The sequence below is a fragment of the Nelusetta ayraudi genome, unplaced genomic scaffold (assembly GCF_046127955.1).
Source record: "Nelusetta ayraudi isolate G7.1 ecotype Tasmania unplaced genomic scaffold, CSIRO-AGI_Nayr_v1 ptg000089l, whole genome shotgun sequence".
In the NCBI taxonomy this organism is placed as follows: Eukaryota; Metazoa; Chordata; class Actinopteri; order Tetraodontiformes; family Monacanthidae; genus Nelusetta; species Nelusetta ayraudi.
Genome location: NW_027466139.1, coordinates 1,389,652 through 1,415,000, shown reverse-complemented (window position 1 = coordinate 1,415,000; position 25,349 = coordinate 1,389,652). Strand labels below are relative to the sequence as shown.

At 46.6% G+C, this 25,349-nt stretch overlaps 1 long non-coding RNA gene across 1 annotated transcript in view; it reads right to left on the bottom strand.

Moving 5' to 3' along the window:
* Window positions 1-25,349, bottom strand: part of LOC142901590 (uncharacterized) — a 41,741-nt gene that overhangs the window by 12,662 nt on the left and 3,730 nt on the right. The window contains exon 2 of the long non-coding RNA XR_012928996.1: window positions 19,076-19,137. This is a non-coding gene — a long non-coding RNA (uncharacterized LOC142901590). The remainder of the gene's footprint in view (window positions 1-19,075; window positions 19,138-25,349) is intronic.

Below are 25,349 nucleotides of genomic sequence, written 5' to 3'. Positions count from 1 at the left end.
GTTAAAATGGAAGGGAAAATAACTGTAGTGATCTGATAGCGAGATAAACTATTATTTTGATGCCTGCTGTCGTTCGGGACACAAGTTTAGAGACGCCGCCGCCCACTGCAGCAGAGCAGTGAACGCACCGCCGCAGAAGGATCCTCCATCAAAGTCATTCTCGATCTGAATCACAGTTTCACTCTCACTCGTACTTTTATTTATTTCACACCAAAAAAAAAACACACACACACAAAAAAAAAAAAAAAAAAAACAATCAAAGCGGGAAAATTCATTGCGTCACGCAGCGTGTCGTTACGCGGCATTGTCCGTTAACAACAACCGGGTGGGGGGGAAAAAAACAGAGAGAGACAGAGAGAGAGAGAGAGAGAGAGAGAGAGAGGCGCGCGACGCGTCAAAACGCGACTCTCGAGGCCTTTTTGAACTTCCCACAACTGCGCAGCTTCGACTCACAATTTTCTCTCCGATCGACGCGACTAAAAACACCGGCTGAAAGCTCGAGCGAGGAGGACAATTTTTCCCCCGGCCGCTCAGCCTGGACTGGGCGGGAGAGGAGTCGCCTCGGCGGCGGCAGGTCGCTTCTCAACAAAACAAAAACACACGCGCGCGCACACACACACACACACACACAGCACTCACGACCCCAACAAAAATAAATAAATAAATAAATAAAATGGCATCTGACAAACACGGCGCGCGATCCAGGAAGAACGTCTCGCCGAGCGATGCGGAGGGAAGGCGACGCGAAGCTCGAGTCGGCGTCTGTTTCTATCAAAATTAGTCAGAGAGTCAGAAGAAGAAGAAGAAGAAGAAGAAGAAGAAGAAGAAGAAGAAAGGATGTCGACGGCTGGGCTTTTGACGCGATCAGCCGCGACGTGCCTTTGAAAAAAAAAAAAAAATAAGAAAGAAAGAAAGAAAGAAAAAGGTGCAAAGGAAGCCGAGAGGATGAAAGGACAAAGTGGGCTCAGGAGGTGAAAAACATTTCCTCTTTCTTTCTACCAGACCCATGTGTTTACATTGTTGAAGAGGAGAGTTAAAAAAAAAAAAAGAAAGAAAGAAAGAAAGAAAGAAAGAAATACACAAAACAATCCAGATTTAAATGTTAAATTTGCCCCCCAGAAATTCATCAAACAACACCTTCATGTTTCTTTTCCAGCTTCATTTCTTATTGTTGTTGAAGACATGAACTTTATTATTAATAATAATAATAATAATAATAATAATAATAATAATAATCTGGACATCTCGGCAAAAGTGAAAAGCTTTTGCGATTCATCATAAAGCTCCTTTAAATCCACCAGTCATGCTTTGAATTTGACAACAAAAGCCGCTGAGGCTGAGCAGCGGCACCTTCACTGCCTTGTTGATCAAAGAAGTTCTCTTTTTCTGAGGCCCTGTTTCACAGCCCACACACACACACACACACACACACACACACACACACACACACACACACACACACACACACACACACACACACACACACACACACACACACACACACGCGGTGTTCTGGAGCTGAAGCAAGAGAAAAGTGAGAGAAAATTTCACACAAAAAAAAAAAAGACAGACAGACTGCAAAGTGCAGACGGGTTCAGACATTCAGACAGACTCTGGTGCAGCCTCCCACATTGACTCTCAGGTCTTCACGCACCCAGAGAACCAACAACAGTCCGTAGGAGAGGCTGTGGTCTCCTCTCTGCTGGTTGTTCTTCTTTGGAGGTGACTCGATGTGAAAGCGACAGCAGCACCATGTGTTGAAAGTGCTGCAGCGGCCGAGGACAGACAGACAGACAGACAGACAGACAGACAGACAGGCCTCCCACCTCCACACAAAACACTCCAAAATAACCGGGCACTGCGGTTAAAAACACACTCACACACAAACGCAGCTCGCTTTGTTTGTTTGTTTGTTTATTATTATTATTATCTGCACGGCGACAATCTCAGAGTCGCTCTGCAAAGAGAAGGAAAACGAGCCGCTGGCCTGCGCCCAGAGAGGCCACGAACAGCAGGGGGCGGCGGGTGGGACGGCGAGGGTCTCACCCGGCTGATCCCAGCGCCCTCGAGCAAGGCACCCAGCAAAACCCTGAACCCACAGCCGTAGGTTTGGAAACTTCACCATAAAGTTTGTTTGTTTGTTTGTTCGACCGCCTCCAACTCCCAGTCAGAGCACACAGCCAGGTCGCCCTCACATCTGCACACATCGCCATGGTGACCTATCTGAAAGTAAAGGAAGGGTAGAATACCCCCCCCCCCCACACCATCAAACACACATCATCAGTCTTTTTTTAACAGTGACAGCCACAGATCAGTTGAAGAGCAGCTGGCAGAAGCAGTGAGTGCACCGTCGGTCACCTGCTACCTGCTAGCAGTCGACGCCAGCCGGCGCTCAGACTGGGTGGCGATGGCGCCGTGGAGCAACGACCTCCCGGGTCACACACTGGATGTGGCAGCGAGGCTCCAGCAGGAGACTCGTGGCAGAGCTCGCACTCGCAGGCAGAAATTTGTGTTGTCCTGGTTTTTTTTTGTTTGTTTTTCCGAGAGAAGAGGCGTGGACGTGTTGGAGTCCAGACGGCACCGACCGAGACCAAGACATCATCAAAACTAGAGAGCGTCCAGATGGAGACCAGACCAAGACTTCATATATACCAAAGAGAAATAACAACAAAACTGAAAAAAAAAAATTAAAAAAATGACCGCTAACTTTTTGAAATTCAAGTTTGCTTCTAAATGGAACAACAACATCTCTTTTCAGCAAGCTGTCTTTCAATCATTTCTTTTACATTTTGCTGCTTTTCCAACTATGTTGAACCACTTCCACATCCACAAAACGGGGGCTGCAAGTGTCGGGGGGGAGGAGGGACGAGGGGAGAGGAGGGGGGGGGAGGGGGGGATCTCCTCTCCTCTCTGATCAGGAATTCCATCGAATGTCCGACTCCTTTATTGGATGCAGGACACCGCTTCTCATTTCCCGGCCTGCTGCAGTCACAGCCTGTTTTTAAGTCGCTGTTCCAACCCATTCTAATAATGTTCTCAGAGCGCTGAGGTTGGGCGGCGGCCGCGTGAGTGCATTTTACAGTTCCAGAGGCACCAGCGTGGAGGTTTGCCTCAATGGACTCAACCGCAAAGCTGCGGCGGCGGCAACACACAGAAGGTCACACACACACACACACACACACACACACACACACACACACACACACACACACACACACACAGCACAATAAACCACACTGACAGACCCCAACCCCTTCCCCAGAAAGGCCTCACTGCAGAACTCATTTTATCCCTTCATAGCTCGAGTCACCGTAACCACCAACGCAACAAAGTGGCCGCCAGAGTTCTGACGGACGGTTGGATCAAAGTTGCCTCGGATTAATCCGCCACGGTCATGCAGCTTTGAGCAGATTAATATCCTCCGCCACCACCGGGGGGGGCCGGGGGGGTGGTGGAGGTATGACTGCCAGCAGTGGCGGGCCGTCGTTTCATCCACACGCCCTCAATATGACACTCCCTCGGCTTGAGGATCCATGCAGAATCACACATACACATTACCAACAACGACTTCACACAGGTGACCTGGTCGAGCAACACTTAGTTTCCGGAGCATTCAAAAGCACAATGAAGAGAAGCAAAGCCAGGCCGCTGAGATTGTCACAACTTACACACAAAATGTGCTTTTAAGAGACAAAGTCCACCAAAAGTTCTCTGTGAGCTTCAACTCTGGTCCAATAAACGGCGCATAGCCACCGTTTCGTATGAGACACCACAATGAAACAAACTCTTCAGCATTCACATTATTATATAAAAGGAATGTCCAGCCAGCAGGTGTTCAGCAGGAGATTTTTCTTGCTGCTCGGTGTCTCCCACCCGCTTCCTTCCCGCACAGCCACTCTCACCGGGCCTCGGCAGTCAATCATAGTTAATTACATTTCCGACAACCAAAACCTCTACAACCGGCACACACCTGTTTGCTTATATCAGATGGAATCAAACTTTATTTTTCAAAACACTTTTTTCCGACAAAGGAAGTTTACGCAAAGTGTTCTTGCAGAGACCATGAAAGGAAGACGGCGATCCCTCCCTTCTCACAACGGCACATTACACACCTGTCCATCCGTGCACAGTCTGTAGCATGAATTGTAAAGGTAATAGTGAAATTTCCACACGTTTTGCTCCCTTCGCTAGCGAAGTCAGCCGGTGTGTTTTCTCACGGGAAGTGTTAATAATCTCAGCACGTAGGAGGAAAAGTCTCTCTTATTTGTCAAATTAAACCTCAAGCTGCTAAATATGAAACCATGTATAGCTGCATGCCGCAGCTTCATCCTCTCAGAGGACCGTGTGTGTGCATGGGTGTGTGCGCGTTTGTGTGTGTGTGTGTGTGTGTGTGTGTGGGCATGAGTTCATGCGTTTGTGGCTTGCAGACGTTTAGCTGCCCTGATGTGAGACTGCAGGCCTCCCACAGGTCTGAGGAAGACAACCACAAGTAGGAGAGTGCGTGCACACGCACGCGTGCACACACAAACACACAGTCAGGTAAGCAATGACACTTCTTTGAAATGATATTGCACATTAGCGTCCATTAAACGGTGAAAATAACAGACAGACAGAAGGAATGAATGAGGCGCCTGAGGTTGAAACTGTTAGGTTGTGTGGATCAGATGGAGGCAGAGGATTGGCTGCGGCCAGGAGCGCTGCACTGGAGTCAGTGAGGCACCCTCACATCACCAGATCACCAGAAAACCATACATCTATATTGTTTTATATTGTTTAGCCCGATGTTTACAGTCTCCCCTGCTGCTGCTGCTGCTGCTGCTGCTGCTGGTGTTGGCATTTGCGCCTTCATCCCACAGTGGCAGAGTTGGTCGGGCTCAGCGTACCCACTGCAGGGAAATGTCTGGCCTCAGGTGGCGTGGGGCTGTAAACCTTTGCCTGGAAGAATGCAGCGTGGGAGGGGCACTAACAGACCAACTCCACCGACTGCCTGGGCCTGTCACTCACCCAGACATTAAAAAAAATGAATGCAAAATCCAAAACCAAACCAACCAATATCTATTCTATTCTATTCACTTCTATTCTATAAGCCCAAGGGAGGAAAGGCCTGCTCCAGTTCAAGTCCATCCATCCATCCATCCATCCATCCATTTTCAATATCAGCCTCTTCCTGCTCTCAGGGTCACGGGGTCAGGTGGAGCTTCTCCCAGCTGTCATTCACCTCACATGCATGTTTTTGGAGTGTGAGAGGAAGCTGGAGAACCCCGAGAGGTCCATAATTGAACCCACGACCTTCTTGCTGTGAGGTGGCAGCGCTAACCAGACCGAAAAAGGATGCTGGTAGGTGAGACGAGCTCCCTAGACAGGCCTCGGACTGCGGCCTGAAGGGGAAGAGAGAAGCCGGTAGGACAACACCACACCACACCAACACCACATTTGCGAGCTGGCAAGAAGTCAAAGTCCCAGCGAGTGAGGTGGAGAACATTGGCAGATCCCTCAACAGGGTAAAGAGGAGCAAGGCCTGAGGACTTCCACCCTCCAGTCCAAAAAAAACCAAACAAAGACGCCCGGCAGTTGAAGAACTATCTGGCCGCTCCTGAGTGATTTGGTAACTTCTGGCTGAACTTATTCAATATTTCTCCTACGCAACCTCTCGACTCTGATTCATGTCGAAAAACCACTGGGTGAGTCGGTAAACTCGAAGAAACGGATGAATCATTGTGATTGCTGGTTTTTTCCCCCAGGGCAGAAGAAGTAAGAAGCAATTACCCAATTGTGAAATATTTAAATGGGACGAGGTTCTTCTGAGGAAGGTGCCGCTCTGAATTTTGAATGCGGCTCGCAGGTCTTCACTCAGCGTGGCCACAGGGCTTCCTGAAAACAAGAGAATCCAAAAGTGAAGGGGCCTCGAGGTCACTGAGGTCATCGCGCACAAGAGATGCACCATGCAGCCGTCGCTCCTGAGTGCTGCTGTCCATATATACATGGATCACTTATTGTGTCCAAGCTATGAGATACCTTAAAAAAAAAATAGAAGAATGAATAAGTATTCACGATAACTCAAATAATGCCAAGTATCGTGATCAAACTAAAGGTACATTAATCAGCCCAGACAAAACTAAATAAATAATTAAATATTGCAAAAACGACAAATAGCTCCAACAGAGACGCTGAAAAAACATAATTAAGGATCTGCAAAGTATTAATATATATAGAATTCACCCCCTCACCCTCACTCTCTCTCTCTCTCTCTACAAACATGCACGTACGACTGACTGCAGGCCTTTGTGTGCAGGAACTTTGCGTGTGTGTGTGTGTGTGTGTGTCAGGAGAAGGTGGAGGGGGAGGATTTCCAGCTGAGCTTTGAGCTCTGCTCAGAGTTTCCTCTCAATTAAAGCAGATCCAGGAGGATTCTGTTCTTCCCATCATAAATAACGACCAAGCAGTATTATCATATACAGAATTCGGCCAAATCCAGCTCTGAACACCACTTAAATTCAGCTCGCACACGCTGCTTCATCCAATCCAAACTCGTCCTCCTTTTTAACAGAAACCAAAAGTCACAATAAATAGATAAAAACATTATTTGGCCTTTTTTCAGTTTGCCTTGAAATGTGAAACAGAGACAACGGAGGTGTCTGCTCGCTCGGGCCTGACGCACATCAAGCCACAAGAACACGTTGGACTGTTGAACACAGCCGATCAGCATCAGGGACACAACACAACCATGACGTCAGAGTTCTGTTAAAAACAACAACAACAACAACAACAACGACGACGACGACAACGACACCAGCAGCAGCAGCAACAACAATGTCAATGGAAGATCAGATAAGGAGCAGGTTGACCGAAGCGCAGCGCGACACATGATCGCTGCCTCAAATGAGCAGATGAGTGCGCAGTTACAGGACGAGACGGAGACCAATCAGAACGCTTCAGATAAACAAACAGCTGACGAGCGGAGAGCTGGGGGGGGTTGTTGTGAGTTCCAGGAATAAAGGTGAATTCAGGGCTCAGCGATCGAAGTCAGCCGGTGAAACGGCGACGGGCTCTCGCTTTGCTTTGTTTTTTCGTTCTCTCTTTTCTTCTCGACTTTTGAAAAACAAAACTGAGAAAAGGTTTTGTGGCTTTCGTGCTTTTGCTTTACTATTCACAGAGGCGCCTCCGGCGAGGCGGGGAGACGCCCCGGCGTTTGAGACGCCTGGCGGCACCTGCTGTGGAGGAGAGTGAAGCCGCCGCTGCCGCCAGCAGCACCGGGCTGCCCACACCTGAACGCCCCCTCAATCTATATACAACATAGAATAGAAGAGAATAGAATAGAATAGAACAGAATAGAATAAATGCACTTTCTTGATCACAAATTAGGAAACTGCGTTGTTGCAGCACTAAAAAACAACACAAAAAAAATAAATAAACTATATAAGAATTACAATCATGCCAAGAAGTCAAGTCAATCTATATACAACGTCTCATAGAATACAATAGAATAGAATAGAATAGAATAGAACAGATGTACCGTATTGATCCCAAATTGGGAAACGACACTGTTGCAGCACTAAAAACAATACAGTGCTAAGCTACACAGCAATTACAGTCACGACATTCAAGTCAACCTAGTTGCACCTCGTCTCATCTCCTCTCCAGCATGCCTGTGCCGACGTCAGTCCCACCCTCCCTAACAACTGTCTTCATTCACCACTCCACCTCGGATGCCTCTACAGCCTGGCGGCCGTGCACACGTCCCGCACGTCCAGATGTGCAGCTGCTGACCCCACACGAGACAGTTTTTTTTGTTTTCTCTCTCTCTTTCTCTCTCTCTCTCTCTCTTTCTTATACTCCTGTTGAAATCCAGAGCAGCAGCAGCAGCAGCAAAAGCGACCAATAAACAGGGGGAAAAAAAAAACACATGACGTCATCCTGCATGACATCTTATCACAAACGCATCCTCCTCTGCAGTTCCCGCGCTGTTATCCCCATGCACGTGCACACAGACACATCTTTGCAGGCCGACAGGCAGGTGAGCTCGCGGCTCTTGTGGCTATTTGCCGAGCAGTTGCACTTGTTTGTCGTCTGTGCAGCCTCGAGTTGTTCAGTCGTGATGGCGTTTGTTTTCAGACGCAGCGCGTGTCGCTCCCGACCAATCCTCCAACATGGAGGGAGAAACCTTCATCCAGCCTGGACACACACACACACACACACACACACACACACACACACACACACACACACACACACACACACACACACACACACACACACTCCAGTTTCACTCGATGTCTGCCAGGAAGGTGTTTAACGACGGACTTGTGTCTCTTTCTTTTTCCAAATAAAGGAAGTTGACCTGAGAGCCCCGCCAGCCGCTGCGCGCGTCAGGCTGCCTCGCTGCGGCTCGCGACAAAGAGCTGCCGAACACGGCGACGTGACTCGAATGCATATAAGCATTTTTAAAAAAAAGTATTAAATATATATATATATATATATATATATATATATATATATGTATATATATATATATATATATATATATATATATATATATATATATTATGAATATTTATATTATAATAAAATTCAGTCGCATTCCGAAGGTCCACACTTTTTTTCAAATGCTCTCGAGGCTTGTTTTTTACGATCATATTATCGCCTGATAAGAAAATCATTAACACGCTGTGCAGTAGCTTTCCAGTCCCCTCTGTGTGTGTGTGTGTGTGTGTGTGTGTGTGTACACAGTTAGAAAAAAAAAATGTATACACACATCAGTAGTAGGCCAACTGTAATTTATGTTAATCTCGTGATGCCTAAAAAATAAAAATAAAAATAAAAAACAAAAAACTTAGTATTGAAAATGTTAAAGTATAAGTTTTTCTTTTCCTGATGTGTGTATACTGTGTATATATGTTTTGTTATATATGTGTACATATATTATTTTTGGCGGACTCTGTATGTATACACACACATGGAAGTGTGGTCTCACCCTGTGAATTGAATGTCTTCTGTCATTCTCATGACTATTGACATTGCAGCTTCACACTGAATATATTCGGATTATTCAAAATAGCCACGTGTCATAAAAACCAGTTATTAAACGTGTTTTTCTTTGCTGCATAATTACATCTTGCTCATATAACTGAGGTCTTCAGTATCTGTCTGCAGTGTAGAACGTTTTGACTGCTAGTGTATAAAAGTATAAAAGTACCAGACAACATCTGGTCTGTTTCACAAGTAGTGGAGAGCAGCGTTTTCTTTCTCTAACAGCACCCACCCACACACACACACACGTCGAACACCGCACCACGACTGACAATTCACAGCACATACACAAAAAAAAGTCACCTTCAACAACTTATATTTCTCTTTTTTTTTCAAAGCTGCCTGTGTGTGAACGTCCAACGTTCGAGGCTCGTTTTCAAACGCTGACTTAAAGCGAGAGACGCCAACACGGTGAATTTCATCCTCTTCACGACCGCATGTGAGTCAGAAACACACACGTGTGTGTGTGTGTGTGTGTGTGTGTGTGTGTGTGTGTGTGTGTGTGTGTGTGTGTGTGTGTGTGTCAGTGTGTGTCACATGAGAATAAAGATGTGAAACTTCAGATATTCGCAGTTCAAAGAAAAATAAATATCATAAAGAAGAGGTTGAGCGGTGGATTTGGGTGATTTGGCAGATTTAAAGCAAATGGTGTGTCGGACCGTCAGCTGTCTGAGCAGGAGGAGTTCTGGCCCCGCAGCTACAATATGAACTCCATAGAAAAAAATATTTAGGGGGTGCTGGAATTGTTATTTAATGTTAACTGTTAATTGGTTATTTAAAAAAAAAAATACTCCAGCTTCAATAAGATTCTTAATAACAATAATAATAATAATAATAACAATAACAATAATAATAATAATAATAATAATAATAGCAATCCATAAACTATACGTGGCTTGGTTTTTAAGTGCTTTCTGTGTGTGTGTGTGTGTGTGTGTGTGTGTGTGTGTGTGTGTGTGTGTGTGTGTGTGTGTGTGTGTGTGCGCAAGTGAGAAATAGAAAAAGTGTCTCAGGGATAAACAGAACTCAAAATGTCAACCGTCTGCTCGTTCATCACACAGGAAGCTTATCAGGCTGTGACATTTAGATAAGCTGCACTTGTTGTTTTTTGTGTTTACGGGATAGCGCCACACACACACACACACACACACACACACACACACACACACACACACACACACACACACACACACACACCTTTTGACAATTATTCTCATTTCGCGAAAAGGAAGTCGCTGCACCTCGTCTGTATTTATTTTCGCCTTACTGGAATTACACGGGTTTCCCTTTAAAAAAACAAAAACAACAACTGCGCACCTTTTGCTTTTCTGTGGTGTTTCTTTTCTTTCGTTTCGTTTCGTGGTTGTTGCTGTTTTTTTGTTTTGTTTATGTTTTTTTTAGTTATTCATTTTCCTTGATGCTTTTCTGTCGTTTAATCACCGTCGCCCACTCATAACGCACCGTCGAACTTTCCAACGACCGGCTGCGTTGTTTGAAAAGCGTCAAAAGACAATTTACCAACGACAATATGACGATTAAAAACGACAAAGATGCGCCTGAAAATATGCAAATTCTTCGCGCAATAACCGCAATAAGAAGGGGCGTCTGAGGCGCAGCTATAGGAACCAAGACGGGGTTTCAGGCGGCTAAAAATAAAAAACGAAAAAGGTTTTTAAAAAAAAAATTAAAGCTGTTCTTCGCGCGTTGCTTTTGCGTTTTATTGGCGGAAGGTTTGTTTTTACTCTATTTTTATTTATTTTTTTTAGCTTTTCTTTTTGGGGTCTAAAGCGCAGAAGCCCGGCTGGTCCGCAAAGCGAACCGGAATTATCATTATTATTATTATTATTATTATTATTATTATTATTATTATTATTATTATTATCATCATCATTATCCAGTAAAAATCAGGGCGGCCTGATGACTCTCACTCCTGCCGTACGACGAGCCGCAGAAGTAGAAATTAAAACGCATGATAAAATAGCAAAAAAAATAAAAAATAAAAATGAAAAGCATTATTTTTCAAAGAAACACATTATAAACACCGTACACATTAGCGACATAGCAATATACACAGCAGGGTATATTTATTATCATACGAGGTTGTTTAACGACGATATTTAAACGGAAAAAGGCATCCGTTTCTTGTGAATGAGGCCTAAAAATACACCCGCGCGGTATCAGCGCGGACACAGGAGGTGCGCGAGAAATCTGATCGTTTTCTATAATCTGTTCTTAAAGGCTTGTTCTTTAAAGAGACGAAGAAAAAAAAAAGAAGAAAAAAAAAAAGCACATGGTGGTGTAAATATAGGCTTACAGCCAATCTCTGAGGTAATAATATATCACCGGTTTCTTTTTCTTTCTTTTGTTAGAGAAAGAAAGAAAGTAAGCCTACTTAAATACAAAACCAAAATGTGTCAAATAAACTCAGCAGTGTGATCAAGTTAAAACAGGACGTGAAGGGCTTCACTGCCATGGAGGAGTTGCCATGTTGTTCGCAGAAAAGTTTTATATTTGTTTCTTTTGTTTTTCCTTTGTTTCTCTTTTGTTTTCTTTTGAAGCAAACAGCCGCCGTGTGAAGTGGAGATGTCAGGGTTTTTAACTGATTTAATACGAGTCAGATTACCAGCGGTTGTGGTTTACGATCGTGCGTCAGACGTGGATTTCGGACTAAAGGCGCAGATAAGTGCGACTGGAGTATTGGGCAGCTGGTGTCTGGAGCGGAGCAGCGTCTGCAGCCCGAGCTCAGCAGCCGTCTGTGGGGAGCGGGCGCCCTCTGGTGGCCAACGTCACCTACTGCAACCTTCCAGGTACCCCTTCTTTGAAGAAACTGAATCAGTCACGGAAATAATCGCTACCATATTCGGTACCCAAACGACCCCGCAGGCACTGTCACACGGTGTCTCACAGTCATGTAACAGTCTTTATGACTGATTACAGAGAAGAGTGGAGGTGTGAAAAGAGTCACAGCCAGGGTCAGGGGGTTCATCCAGCTGAGCAGTGTTTTTCATCAAGCAGCAGAGTACACAAGAATCACCTCTCAGTGGCGATTCCTGAAGTTTGTTTTTTTGTTTTTTTGTTTTTTGTTTTTTTTTTATTCAAACATCTGCACACAGCTGTTTTTCCCTTCATGGTTCTGGAGACTGTTTCAACATCACACACACACACTGTAGGTCTCTGGCATTAGCCACTTTAGTGTAGTTTCACAATTTGGGATCAATGCAGTCCATCCATCCATCCATCCATCCATCCATCCACTTTACTGTGACACGTTTGTGTCATATGTAGGAAAAGGTCTCCGTACACAAATAAGTCAATAAATAAAAGCAGTTTAGTTCAGGGGCTAAATTTAGAACTTGCTTCCAGCGGTGGAAAAGTGTCGAACACGCCCCCAACGGCTGGCGCCATTTGAATTGTTTAGAAAGTGCGTTACTCATCCGAGGCGTTTACAGGATTGTGTACCTCAGTACAGCATTCATACTGTAGTCTACATTTCCAGCCACAAACTGGGGATTAAGAATTTTCCATTTTTCACTTCCGTTCTCGCCGTTGCGTCGGAACCTCAGCGTGAGCGCCGAACCCATTAAGGCAAACATTGCGATAAAAATCAAGAAATCTCTTTCTGGAGATGAGTCATGTCCGGCCGTCGACTCGCTGCACTTCTCAGTAAATAAAATCCTCCTGAACCTCACACACACACACACACACACACACACACACACACACACGCACACACACACACACACACACACACACACACACCCTCCTCCTCCTCCTCCTCACAGTCTGCAGGCACACGCGCTTGGCCAGCGATATCATCTCACGGCAGTGTTTAACCATTGTGCCCGTGTTGGTGATGATGCCAAGTGTGCCGTGAAAGACTTTCCAACATCCCATTGTTGAGTGACTCGAGCGTCGGTGCTTTAAAAGAAATCCAAGCCTTTTTTTTCTCCTCCCCTCACTTCCTCCCTGGATCTCAGCTTTGTGTGCATCGACACAGGCCCAGGTTTCACACTGACTGAGTCGAAGTAAATTAGCAGACTATATTATATTGCCACTAGTAGGCTAAATATTCAACATTTTTGATTGGTGGTGATGTTCAATGGGATTTTTTTTCAATGTAAAAAAGGGGTTGAAAGCCACTGCGCTAGGCTAAAAGGCTAATAGGCTAATAGGCTAAAAGGCTAATAGGCTACGCTACATATTTTCAGCCAGTGTGTTTTTTTTGTCTGTGTGCCTTCTGTGAGGAAATGACCTTCGACCCCAGACAGGTTGGGATTGGCTGCAGTGTCACTGCCACAGGAAAGGCTGATAGTGTTGGACAGCACTGGGCTCATGAGGGGTGAGGGTTCACTGGTAGTGGTCCAGTAGTGGTCCAGTCTCTTCATCCAGGAGAGCTGAACAATATGTTAAATTTGTGACTGATTTTCACAAATAGGCCAAAACTCCAGGAATTCATTGGATTTCTTTAGGATAAAGATGGAGTCCCTTGGTGTCACTGCTTTGCTTTTTACACACACACACACACACAACACATATACAGTACATACACTAGCAGTCAACAGTTTGGACACAGCAGTTTCCTCTTTATCTGGACTACTTTCTACACTGTAGGTGCACACTGAAGACATCACATACATGAGCAAGAGATGTGGATTAACAAGGCCAAAGAAAAACACGTTAAATACCTCAATGTGTCACGTTGGATATATTTTATATGAAGGGCGGCTATTCTAGATTATTATTCTAGATCATCTAAAATATAAAACTGGTTTGTTTGAGTTATTTAATAATGCATATTCCATACGCGTTCATTCATACAATGGAAAAAGCCATGAAAATGAAAGAAAAACCATTTCAATCAGAAGCACGTGTTCAACTTATTGACTGCCTGTGTATATATATACAAACACAGCCCGTTCATATGACAATGCCTGTATGCCGTCCTCGGCAGAGTGGCTCTCAGCCCAGGGGGGTAACGTGAGGGATGTTTTTCACAGGTAAGTTGGAGGCGACACACACGTCCACGTGGTCGCGAGTCGACTTCAGCCTCACCCAGCCGAGCTTTCAGTCATCCACTGTGATCTCGGACACACACGCACACACACACACGCGCACACACGCACACACACGCACACACACGCACACACACGCACACACGGTTGACCTACTACTACTTTCACCTTGACGGGATATTTGACACATGACTGATTTCAAAACCTCACCATCTGACTCGTCAGCGCACACGCATGTTGACGCACACGCTGTCGTTTTCAGCCGCGTATGTATAATAATGTTCAGCCGTCACGACAACACACACACACACACACACACACACACACACACACACACACACACACACACACACACACACACACACACACACACAGACTTTCAATCAATTAGTTTTGTCTGACGAGCCGATACAAGCAGTGGGGGGGTGGGGGGGTGGGGAGAAGCTGAGCGAGCACTTTAGAAATGTGAGTGAGTGTGTGTGTGTGTGTGTAGGTGTGTGTTTCTGCGCACACATCATATCTCTCCTTTGTGGTGACCACACCTCGACCCCCCGCTGAGGAGAAACTTCTCGTGGATTCCACCGAGAGGAACGGTGTCATGGTTTCATGCAAACGCAGAACTCGAGCCGTGTGAGTCAAAGTGAGACCACTGCGCATAAACACGCGCACCTCGCAGCTTTTACTTTTGCACAGCAGCTCAAAAACACACCTGGCTCTCTTTCCACGGAGCCATTTTCTCGACTCGCAGCCTTCAGGCGGATTCAAGGGGGCATTACGCTGGCTTTCTGCCCTACGTGATAGTTTCCAAAACTGGTTTTTTTCCCCCCACACATTTGCTGACGAGTAGACCGGCACCCCTGCCACTGACACAGTGCCCCCTGCGGGCTTGATAAGTTACTGCATAACCATGCTTGCCTGCCGGTCCCTTTGCTCCTCTGCTCTGCTCTCCTCTTTCTGGCCAGGCTTCTTTTGTTGGGCCCCTTCTGCCGCTACAAACAGACAAAGACTTAGTGCGATAGCAAGATGGTTGCAAACAAACAAACAAACAGGTGGACCAATGAATTTACAGGCCCGTCCGTCCACATCACCAGCGCCAGTGTGCCAGCGCTGATCACAGGCTCGCAGGTTTGATTGGAGGAAGTGGGAGTCGCCCAGTCATTTTCTCATCTCACATTTCTCTTTCAAACACACAGAACATCTGACTTCTTCTTCTTCTTCTTCTTCTTCTTCTTCTGCAGCTGCTCTTCAGCCCGGTGCTCTAAAATAGACTTGTATGCTCCCCCCCCCCCCTCACCGCCACGCCGCCGCCGCCGCTGTCCTCGATCAGGACGGCAGAAAGCTGCTTTCGAAACCTACAGACTTTTTGCAGAGGTTTTTTTTCTGCAAGCTTGACATCAAAACCAGTTTATAAGCACTTCTTTATTCTCTAGCAATCTTCCTGATGGGTTTTTATATATATATATATATATAAATATATACTGTTTTACATCATTATTAACATCTTATAAAGCTCCCACAATATTCTACTCTTTTTACGCTCATCTTTTTCTGCTACAATCTCCAGTTAACAGCACATTTAGTTAGCCCTGTGTTTACAGCCTCCTCCAAACTGTGGGTTTCAACTTCCCTGCTGAAACGCGTTGGGTGATCGTCAACGCGTTTGCAAGTGAGTGAGATGTCCCTCTGTGACATCACAAAGGCCTGAAGGCCGTAAAGCTTGTGAGCTTCAACTCATACTTGTGTGAAATGATGATTTGCAGTAACGATGCAGAGAAACAGGCTTCTCGCTGAGCTGACTGAGGACAGGAACGGTACCAGAGGCTGCTCGCCAGTCGCTGCACAGCTGGCAAACAAGACTCACACGTCCCAGGCAGCTAGAAACCACAGCAGCGAGGCATCGCGGCTAAAGCTATAGAAATATATAAACTGTCAGTCAGTCAGTCAGAGGAGAAACCCGAGTACAACATCAGAGTGGTTCTGGTGATTTTCTGCCGCTAAACTGAAAAACGTGGTGGCTGACAAAAAGGTGATTTGATGAGTTGATGATAGTTTTTTTTTGTTTTTTTGTTTTGTTTTTTAAAAAAAAAAGAAAGAAAAGAAAAAACGGAGGGTGTTTTCTAAATTCACGGCTCGTGGGGGAGTGACTACTGCTTCTCTGCCCGGCAACAAGGCGCTGACTCATCTCTGTCACCGCCTTCCCACGCTGCACTGCTCTTGCTCTCTGTCAATGACACGATACCAAAACTAACTGGATCACTTCATCCAGAGCCACAGATGACAAAAACACACCGTTACCGTAAATGGCGGGTGGAGAGGAGGTGGGGGAAGATGGGGGGGGCGGGGGAGGGGGGCGGGGGCCCTTGCCGGCACACGGCTGGCATAGGTGGGTGCGTGGGTGTGTGTGGGTGTGTGTGCGTGGGCGGGCGTCTTCATCTGAAAAGATACGGAAAGCGATACCTGGTACAGATGGCGGTGCAGAGCTGAAATGAGTGTTGAAAGCAGTGGAGTGACATTCATATTGCAGATTCCGGGGGTAATTTGCAGCGGCACGGATCTCGGAGCGAGATCTCGGTTTCGTGACACAATTCGGTAAAAATTTTAAGGCCACCTCAAGCCGACGGGGGAGGCGTTCACTTGCGGAACTCTGGGATTTTTACTGACTGATTGCCACTTATGTGGCAACTACTAGTTATACTTTAGTATTGCTGCAAGTCGATCAATGAGGATTTGACAGTTTGAGTAATCACTGGCGAACCCATAACGCTAACCATGTGCAATAAGTTCATCACGTCTCAAAATGTTGACGTTCTGTACTTGTAACACTGTTAACTCAAACTGCCAAGAGAAGTCAAAAAGTTTCCACCGATGAGCTTCTGTTAAAGTCCCACTGACGGTCACATCCCAAAGGATGCGAAATTTGTCCTCTGCATTTCACCCATCGCCCCCTGAGGGAGCGGTGGCCGGCAGAGGTACTGCACCCCCCCTCAATTCCAACCCCAAACACTGAGTGCCAAGCAGGGAGGCAGTGGGGACCAGTTCTACAGTCTTTGGTACGACCCGGCTTGGGATCGAACCCACAACCTACTGTTGATACTGTCGATAAACCGCTAGCCGCCACCGCTAACTCCGTGCTCTGCTCGTGTTGTGTTCGCTGGCAGCCAAACTTAAGAGGCCGGTGGAATAGAGTTGTTGCTGCTTTGTGTGGACTTAAGTTGTGCGGATATTCTTGTCTAATAATAAACGACTGTGAGACTCAAGGTGATCATTTCAGCCTCTACATTTTCTCTTCTAGGACAGTGTTTAGATACAAGTCAACAGTGTGAAACTAAATAATTCTAAGCCCTATGAAAATGTCTCGCACAAAACAAAACAAAACAAAACAAAACCACGGTTAATACGAAAAGTGAGTCCTGTGGTTTCGGGGACACGGGAGGCACAATAAAACCTTCGGCTGGCCTTGCAACCGTGACTCCGCCCACGCTCAGGTGCCGGTCAGGCTCATGGAAATACCTTTCAGCCGAGCCGTCCAGTACCGTGAACGGCTGGGTAAATGCCTAAGGCGGACACCCTACCACTAGACCACTGAGCCGGTTCTGAACCGCTTGGGCTGAAAATGAGGAGGCAAAATTGTGGAAAAGAATCAGATTTTAGACTAAAATGAAGGCTTAAAAAAACCTCGAGACGGGGAAAAGTCTGTGGTATTGCAGCACTAAAAAAAAACTACAAGCCATACCTCCCTCTACAAGACAGTTGTAAAACCTTTACACAGACGATGTTTGACAGCTTCTCATATCTAAAGACGCGGCGTCAACAAGTCAGCGATGTGTCAGTCACACTGTCAAAACACAACTTCAGGCTCTGACGAAATCAAACAAACACCTTTGCTTTGTGAGCGACTGCACGCTGGAGAACAAAAACTTTAAAACTGTTGGAAATTTCAGAGGCCGAAGTCGGACCACAATGAAATACGACTGTTGCTACAGTGAGGTTTTGTTTTTTTTTTACTCAGCACTCAGCCATGTCAGGAGAACTCCTCTCACACAACAGAAAGAAAGGAAAAAGAAAAATCTCTGACATCAATAAAACGAGACGACGGTCAGTCACTACTTTCTGCAAACAGTCTTCAACACCGGTGGCAAAGAATTCATCCAAAAGGAGTCAAACTGCCAGGAATTTGGTCCCGAGTAAATCAGGAGGTTCTCAGGAGATCATTGGACGATACTTCTGTCAGTCGCGATTCAAACGGGCCAATCGCATTTCACCCCCACTGACGGAGCCAGCTGGTGGCATGCACGGCACTCAACACACAGCAACAGAACCAGCGACCAGAACCAGCGACCACCAAAAGACAAAAGTCCTCTGAAAGCAAAGCTCCCATTTCTTTGTTATCCGGTTGTGATAAAACGGCTCCCATAGTTTCCCAGGCGGCTGCTGCTGCTGCTGCTGCTGCTGCTGCTGCTGCTGCTCCGGCTGTTTCCCCAATCGAGAAAACACAGGAGAAAAGACTCCAGCCAGCTGATCAGAGATCAGTCACACTGGAGCTTCTCATGATGGACAAAAAATCTCAACGATGAGAGGAGAGGAGGGTTTGTAAGACTGGAGAACCCCTGGGCGTGGGAATGTTCGGACTCCTGGTTCCAAGTGTTTAGAGAAAAACCGAGACTTGCAAAGGCGGAAGAAGAAAAAGTCCGATGTAGTCAAGCTCGGAAACAAAAACCCTCTCTCTCTCTCTCAATTTCCAAAATATTCTTCCGTTGTTTTTTTTTTTTTTAAAACACCGCAGCTTTAAAACACAACAAGCCGAACGCTCGAAAAGTTATGATTTAACTGAGCTCTTCAAAGCAAAAGTGCTGATCTCAAAAGTCGGAAGGCACACACACACACACACACACACACACAGAGCAGAGTCACACACACCCATCGGACAGTGGGGCTCCTTAGATTACGTCGTCTCACCGCTACATTCCTGAGCAGATGTGAGTGTTGTTGTAGGAGGAAGAGGGGGAAAAAAAACACACAAAATAAATTTCACTCACCAGATCTCACTCACCACCTTCTAGGTCTTCATTCTGCTCGTCATTAAAGCCGCCGGCGACAACTGAGAGGGGCAGAGGCAGTGAAGAAGAAGAAGAAGAGAGAAGAGAAGGAATCTCTTAATCACTCGGAAACAAATCACACATCTTCCCACACACTCTGCTGTCACTCCCACCCACACACACACACACACACACACACAACACTGACAAACATGCAAAGGTCAACATGAGCAAGGAGGTATTTAAAGGAGAAAAAAAAAGGCAGAACTGTTGCTAAGGCACGGCCAGTGGTGCTCAAAATATTGAGTAACTCAGAATATTAAGCCAAAAATGTGACGGATGCCGACGTCGAAGGAGAGAGGAGATCTGAGTGATGACTGAGAAGAAAAAAAAATGCAAAGCACAGTTTGGCTGAGTCATCGCCAACCACCACTTCCTCCAGAAGCTCTCTACTAATGAGTAGCCAAATCTGACTGATGTGCAGTGCAGTGCACACACACACACACACACACACGTGTGCGATGAGAAAGTTCAAGAACATTTGTTAAATTCCAGCATCAAACGTTCCATCCATCTGTCCTGCACTGAGGGTCTCTGGGGGTCTGCTGGAGCCCCTCCCAGCTGTCATGAGGGTGACACCCTGGACAAGTGGCCACTTTATCTACAAACAGAGTCAAACAACCAGTTCCCAATTCCCCTCACATGCATGTCTTTGGCCTGTGGGAGGAACCTGGAGAACCCGGAGAACCTCGAGAACCTGAAAAACCTGGAGAACCTGGAGAGGACCCAGCAGACACAGGGAGAACATACAAACATACAACACAGAAAGGCCCCAGGAGACCCCGGGAATCAAACCCACAACCTTCTTGCTGTGAGGCAACAGTCACTGCACAACCGTGTCAGCTGCATAACACATTGTTTCCTAGAATTCCCTGCAGCGCCCAGTCTTAACTTTGGTCCTGTCGGGAGGAACTTCCACGAGTGCCTGTGTGTGTTTGAGTGTGTGAGAGAGCGAGAGAGAGAGAGAGAGAGCTAGAGAGAGAGAGCTAGAGAGACATCAGGGGGGAAAAAAAGGAGGACTCTGTTCTTAGCTCTGTTCAGGAACTCAAAGATGATTCATGTTTAGGATCCGGGATTCGGATGATGGTTTGTTCCAGTCAGCTGGAGTCACAGGGTGTCTCAGCCGCAGCTGCAGCTGCAGAGGGACGACAGTGTGGATGCTAAACCGTCAGCATGTGAAGCTCTCAACATCCTGGTCGCTGGCTATCGGTTGCAGGATGGCTTAGAGCAGGAGTGAGGAAACTCTTTGACTGGTGGGGGCCACAGTGGGTGCCAAAATGTGACAGAGGAGCCGGAGCAGCAGCGGATGGATGGAGTGTTTTAGTGAGCCACCTCGTAGGAGGAAAGTCTATCATGGGATGTGTAGAACACATGTCGCCGTATCATCAGCTGAAAGTGAACAAAAGCAAAGTTGCAGCAAAACCAGTGTCTCAAAATAAGCTCCACGGTGTTCAGCTCTTTATTGAAACGACTCTGAAAACACTGGAAAATGGATGAAATGCAGCCATCTCATTCGATCACTTCTAGGAGTTTGACGGGCCGGATTAAAAAGCCCAACAGGCCCGCAAAGTTTGCCCACGCCTGGTTTAGAGACCTGCTGTGGTTAAACGTGAAAACGACTTAAAGAAAAGAAAAAGTGCAACCCGTCGCCGACGTGGTGGTGCTGCCTGAATCACTGAATCGCTGAATCGCTGAATCATGAGTGAACCGACTGAACTGTAAAGCTGAGCAGCAGCAACACAGCAGGGCCTGTGAGGAGCAGAGGGCTCGACTGGCAGACGGCTTCACCAACACAGTGGCAGAAAGTAAGACAGAAAGAAAGAATGAAAGAAAGAAGAAGAGAGAACGAGAGAAAGAAAGAACGAAAGAGAGAGAGAAAGAAAGAAAGAAAGAAAGAAAGAAAGAAAGAAAGAAAGAAAGAAAGAACAAACGAAAGAAAGAGAGAGAGAGAAAGGCTTGATGTCATGCACATGCTGCTGTACCGTGACAGATAAAAAAGTCCATTCTGCTGACGCCCGGGAAGTGACGGTGCAGAGTTTGCATGGCGCAGCGTTGCGCTGCTGCTGCTGCTGCTGCTGCTGCTGCCGCCCCTGCCCTGTCACACTTTCTGCTGGTGGGACGTCATGCAGCTGAAAGTCACCCGGCGCTGCGTTCCAGCGCTCATCCAAAGCTCCCCGTGCTCTGCAGAAATCACTTTGAGGTTCATTTCTGAAAACGGCGAGCGCCTCCCGCTCCGCCTGCCAGCCCCCCAGAAGTGACAACAGTCGGTCATCAACTAATTCAAGAAGAACTAAGAAAAAAAACAAAAAAACAAACAAACAAACACTGCTCAGTTAAAAAAATAAAAAAAATGATGATGTCAGAAAGGGCACAGACCCTCCCAGCAAACTGAGAAGAACCTCCACTTCCTGTCCGCCTCGTCCAAACGCAAAGTGGCTGTCAGGTTGTGTTTTGTTTTTTGTTTTGTTTTTTAGCAGGAGGCAGTAAACACAGGGCTAATTGAGAAGGGATGAAAACGCAGGACTGGCCCGCTTCATTTCTTTAGAGACGTTTTACACTCGTTTCCTAAATGATTGTATTACGTATTGATTCATCTCCGAAATGATGAATGAAATGTTAACCATCATTTAACTACACTACATGTTTATATTTCCTGTCTTTATGACTTGCTCGCTTTCAAACGAGCTGCTTCTCAACAGTCAGAGTTTGACCTTCGTGAGTCGCCAGTCAGGTTCGTTCTCGCCGCCCCTCAACCATTTTCCTTCTGAAGAGGAGAGAGAGAGAGAGAGAGAGAGAGAGAGAGAGAGAGAGAGAGGGAGAGAGAGAGAGAGAGAGAGACCATTTTCCTTCTGTCCTCAAATGACCCCATTTCTTTAGAGAGAGAGAGAGAGAGAGAGAGAGAGAGAGACAGTTCCCACTAGTGAGAGAGAAGCCAAACTCATCCTGATGGTTGCCAGATGTGTGTGTGTGTGTGAGGTGAGGTGAGGGGAGGGGGGCGGGGGGGAGACAGGAAAACCTAGTGAAGAGGAGGAGGAGGAGGAGGAGGGGTGAGCGGATCTCCCTCTTCCCCCTTGTCCCCCTCTACTGCCTCCTCTTCCTCCTTGCAATGACCTCAGGCCGGCGGAATGAATCCGCTCACCCGGTAGCGACAATGTGGCGACAACACCGCCCTCCTCTGGCAACAGGCGGAGTCGCAGTGCACCACGCACCAAGGTCTCGTATTTCTGAACTGAAGGTGTGGAAATGAAAGTCGCCGCGTTTTACATGCATGGAAGAAATGTTGTGGTCGGCGTGTGAGAGAGTAAAGACTGCATCCGATACACACTGCATATCGAATCAAAAATATATTAAAATAAAGCAAAACATCTGAAGGGAACCAGCGTGCTGACTCCTTCCTAGAAGTTGCTCTTTGCCGTGAAGGTGATTCACGGTGGCGTTCGACGTTGCCCTAAAACTGCAATGTACATACTTGTCCACTAGGTGGTAGTATAACACTTCCTAACCTGAACCCTGACTTAGAACGTAACATAAATAAACTAAGGGCCACTTTATGACAGAGGGTCAAAAAAAAAAAAAAAAAAGCCGTCATCGAGTTAATCTATCAGATTATCACATTACTGGGATTAAATATTCTGCCTTTCGGAATGTGCAATACAATATATGCATTTTTATTCACTTTCGTGCAATGCCCTGTGACCTTTGACCTTTTTACTTTTCTTGTAAAATGGACTTCACCATGACGTCGCAGCAGCGGCAGCAGCAGCTAAAGCCGTGACGGGTGACTGCAGGTGAGGCAAAGACAAATCAATGGAAGTAAAGATAAGCAGTTGATGCACAAACAACCCCCCCCCCCCCAACAAAAAAAAAAAAAACTCTCCTTTTCTAGAGTTTCAGGCTTCACCACCACCACTTCCTCTCACTGTGAGCTGAAGCCACCGGTTGCGAGCTCTTACTGGAAACCAGTAGCTCTGACTAAAAACCCCACGGCGGCGTTGGGCGCGCTCGGTGCTCGGGCGCTGGTTTACTGGCGAGTTGCACACACACACACACACACACACACACACACAACGTGAGACAGTTACAACACACACACACACACACACACACACACACACACACACACACACACACACACACACACACACACATTACTGGAAAACAGTAGCTTTTCACTGTAAAACGTGGTTTAACAACGTTGCCTGTGTGTGTGTGTGTGTGTGATGGGTGTGATGTGTGTGATGGGTGTGTGTGTGTGTGTGTGTGTGTGTGTGTGTGTGTGTGTGTGTGTGTGTGTGATGGGTGTGTTTGAGCACAAACAGGGAACCAGGAGGAGGAGAAGCTAAGCGCGGCGCTAACGGCTGGCTGGCCTTTTGAACGTGGCCTATTAAGGTGAAGTGGAAGCTGAATTCCGACGGCAGCTTCCTGCAGGTGCTTCGGCTTTTTTGGTTCCCCGCGGCGAAGTGAAAACAGAGAGCGGTCACTTCCCACCGGCCTCTCTGTCCCTGCGCCGCGCCGCGCCGCCTGAACTCTGCTCCCAGAGACAGGAGCTCCGGCTCTCAGTTTTAGGAAGAGCTCCTGTCGGTTATCGCCGCTGGCGTCGTGAGGTCAGCAGAAAACTGCAGTCGCAACGTCACCCTCAGCGGCAGCAGATCGCCGAGAGGTGACAAAATGCAGTTTTGTCAAAGTTGCACGAATGACTTTGTGCACTGTATTGCACTCCGCTGCAGGGCTGAGCTGCAGGGTTTTAAGGGCATTCGTCCCGATATGATTTGAGAGAGAAATAATGAAAGTATTCATAATGGTTGCAGCGGCTGCTGCAGCTGCAGGTCAGACGCGTGAATAAAGCCATTTCGCACCCATCGGTTGCAAACATTCACATCTTTCCTCATTTGTGCAGTTGGGACTGAAAATGAGGAACAAACTCTTTTTTTTTTTTTTTTTTTTTTTTTTTAAATGCTGCAAAATGAGGCCACAGTTGCAGCAAATAAAAAAAAAAAAAAAAAAAACAGAGACTGCTATTGAGACACCCTTCTCAGAAGCAGACAGGAATTAGCAGCACATGCCGTCACTCGCACAGCGACAGTCACCGAGATAAGAGTGCAAATGTGATGGTACGCCATTGTCACCGGAAGGTCCTGCAGGCCTGCGATGCTTGCAAACGCACACAGTCCGTGGCAACCCTCGCACACACACACACACACACACACACACACACAGACACACACAGACACACACACACACACACACACACACACACACACACGTTCAAAATTGAATTTCTAGTCCCCTCCCCCCGCAAAAAAAAAAAAAAAAAAAAGCCCCTCAACGTGATCCAGCAGATCCAGAAGTCGACGTCAGCGAGGGCGGAAGTCGTAACACATGTGAAGAGCGGGCGGCCGGAGATAATTTTAGCGAGTGCGACGTGTAAAAGCGAGGCCACCTCATTTGGTTCTCTCTGCTCCGCTCTGCTCCGCTTCAACTTTCATTTGAATGCGCTGCCTGTGGTTTGCATGTCACTCTGCAGCGCAACCAAACTCAAGGCTTGGAAGCTCAGCACGCGTTTGTCTCTCAAGGCCCGGGCAGCCGGGGGGGGGGGGGGGGGGGGGTTTTCAGTCTGACTCTAATTTTACCTTCGAGAAGTCTAAATAAAACTGTGTGCACCGCGTCCACTAAGAATTGTTCCTGTAAAGTAATGTTGCATCAACAGTTGCATGTGAACCTCATTTTCAGTGCTTCTGCTACACTGTGCAGTTTCAGACACATGCAACTCTGCTGCTTTGTTGGAACCTCTGCGAAGAAATGATGGATTTTTTTTTTTTTTTTTTTTTTTATTATTTCTCGCCAATTCTCTGACGCACTGGAGACTAACTGGTGTTAGAAAACGTCGGTGCAGTTCATTTTTTGCACAATCTGGCCGCTTTCAGTAAAGCGTGTTATCATATCTGTCTCATGGCCAACACCCATCAGCTCTGCAGAGAAGATCCAGGGCAGAATCTCCTGTTCTGACTTTCTAATGAACCTCCCGGACAGGAAAGAGATCTGACTGCGCAAAGAAAAACTCACTGAATAAAACTATTTCAGTCCTGTTCTGAATTTGGCTTCTACAGTAAACACTTGCGCACACGCGGCCTGGCGATAAAATCAATCTAAATCGGAATCTCTGTGACCAATAAAGTTAGAAGCTGGAGCTCGAGCCGCAGGCCGAGCTTCTCTG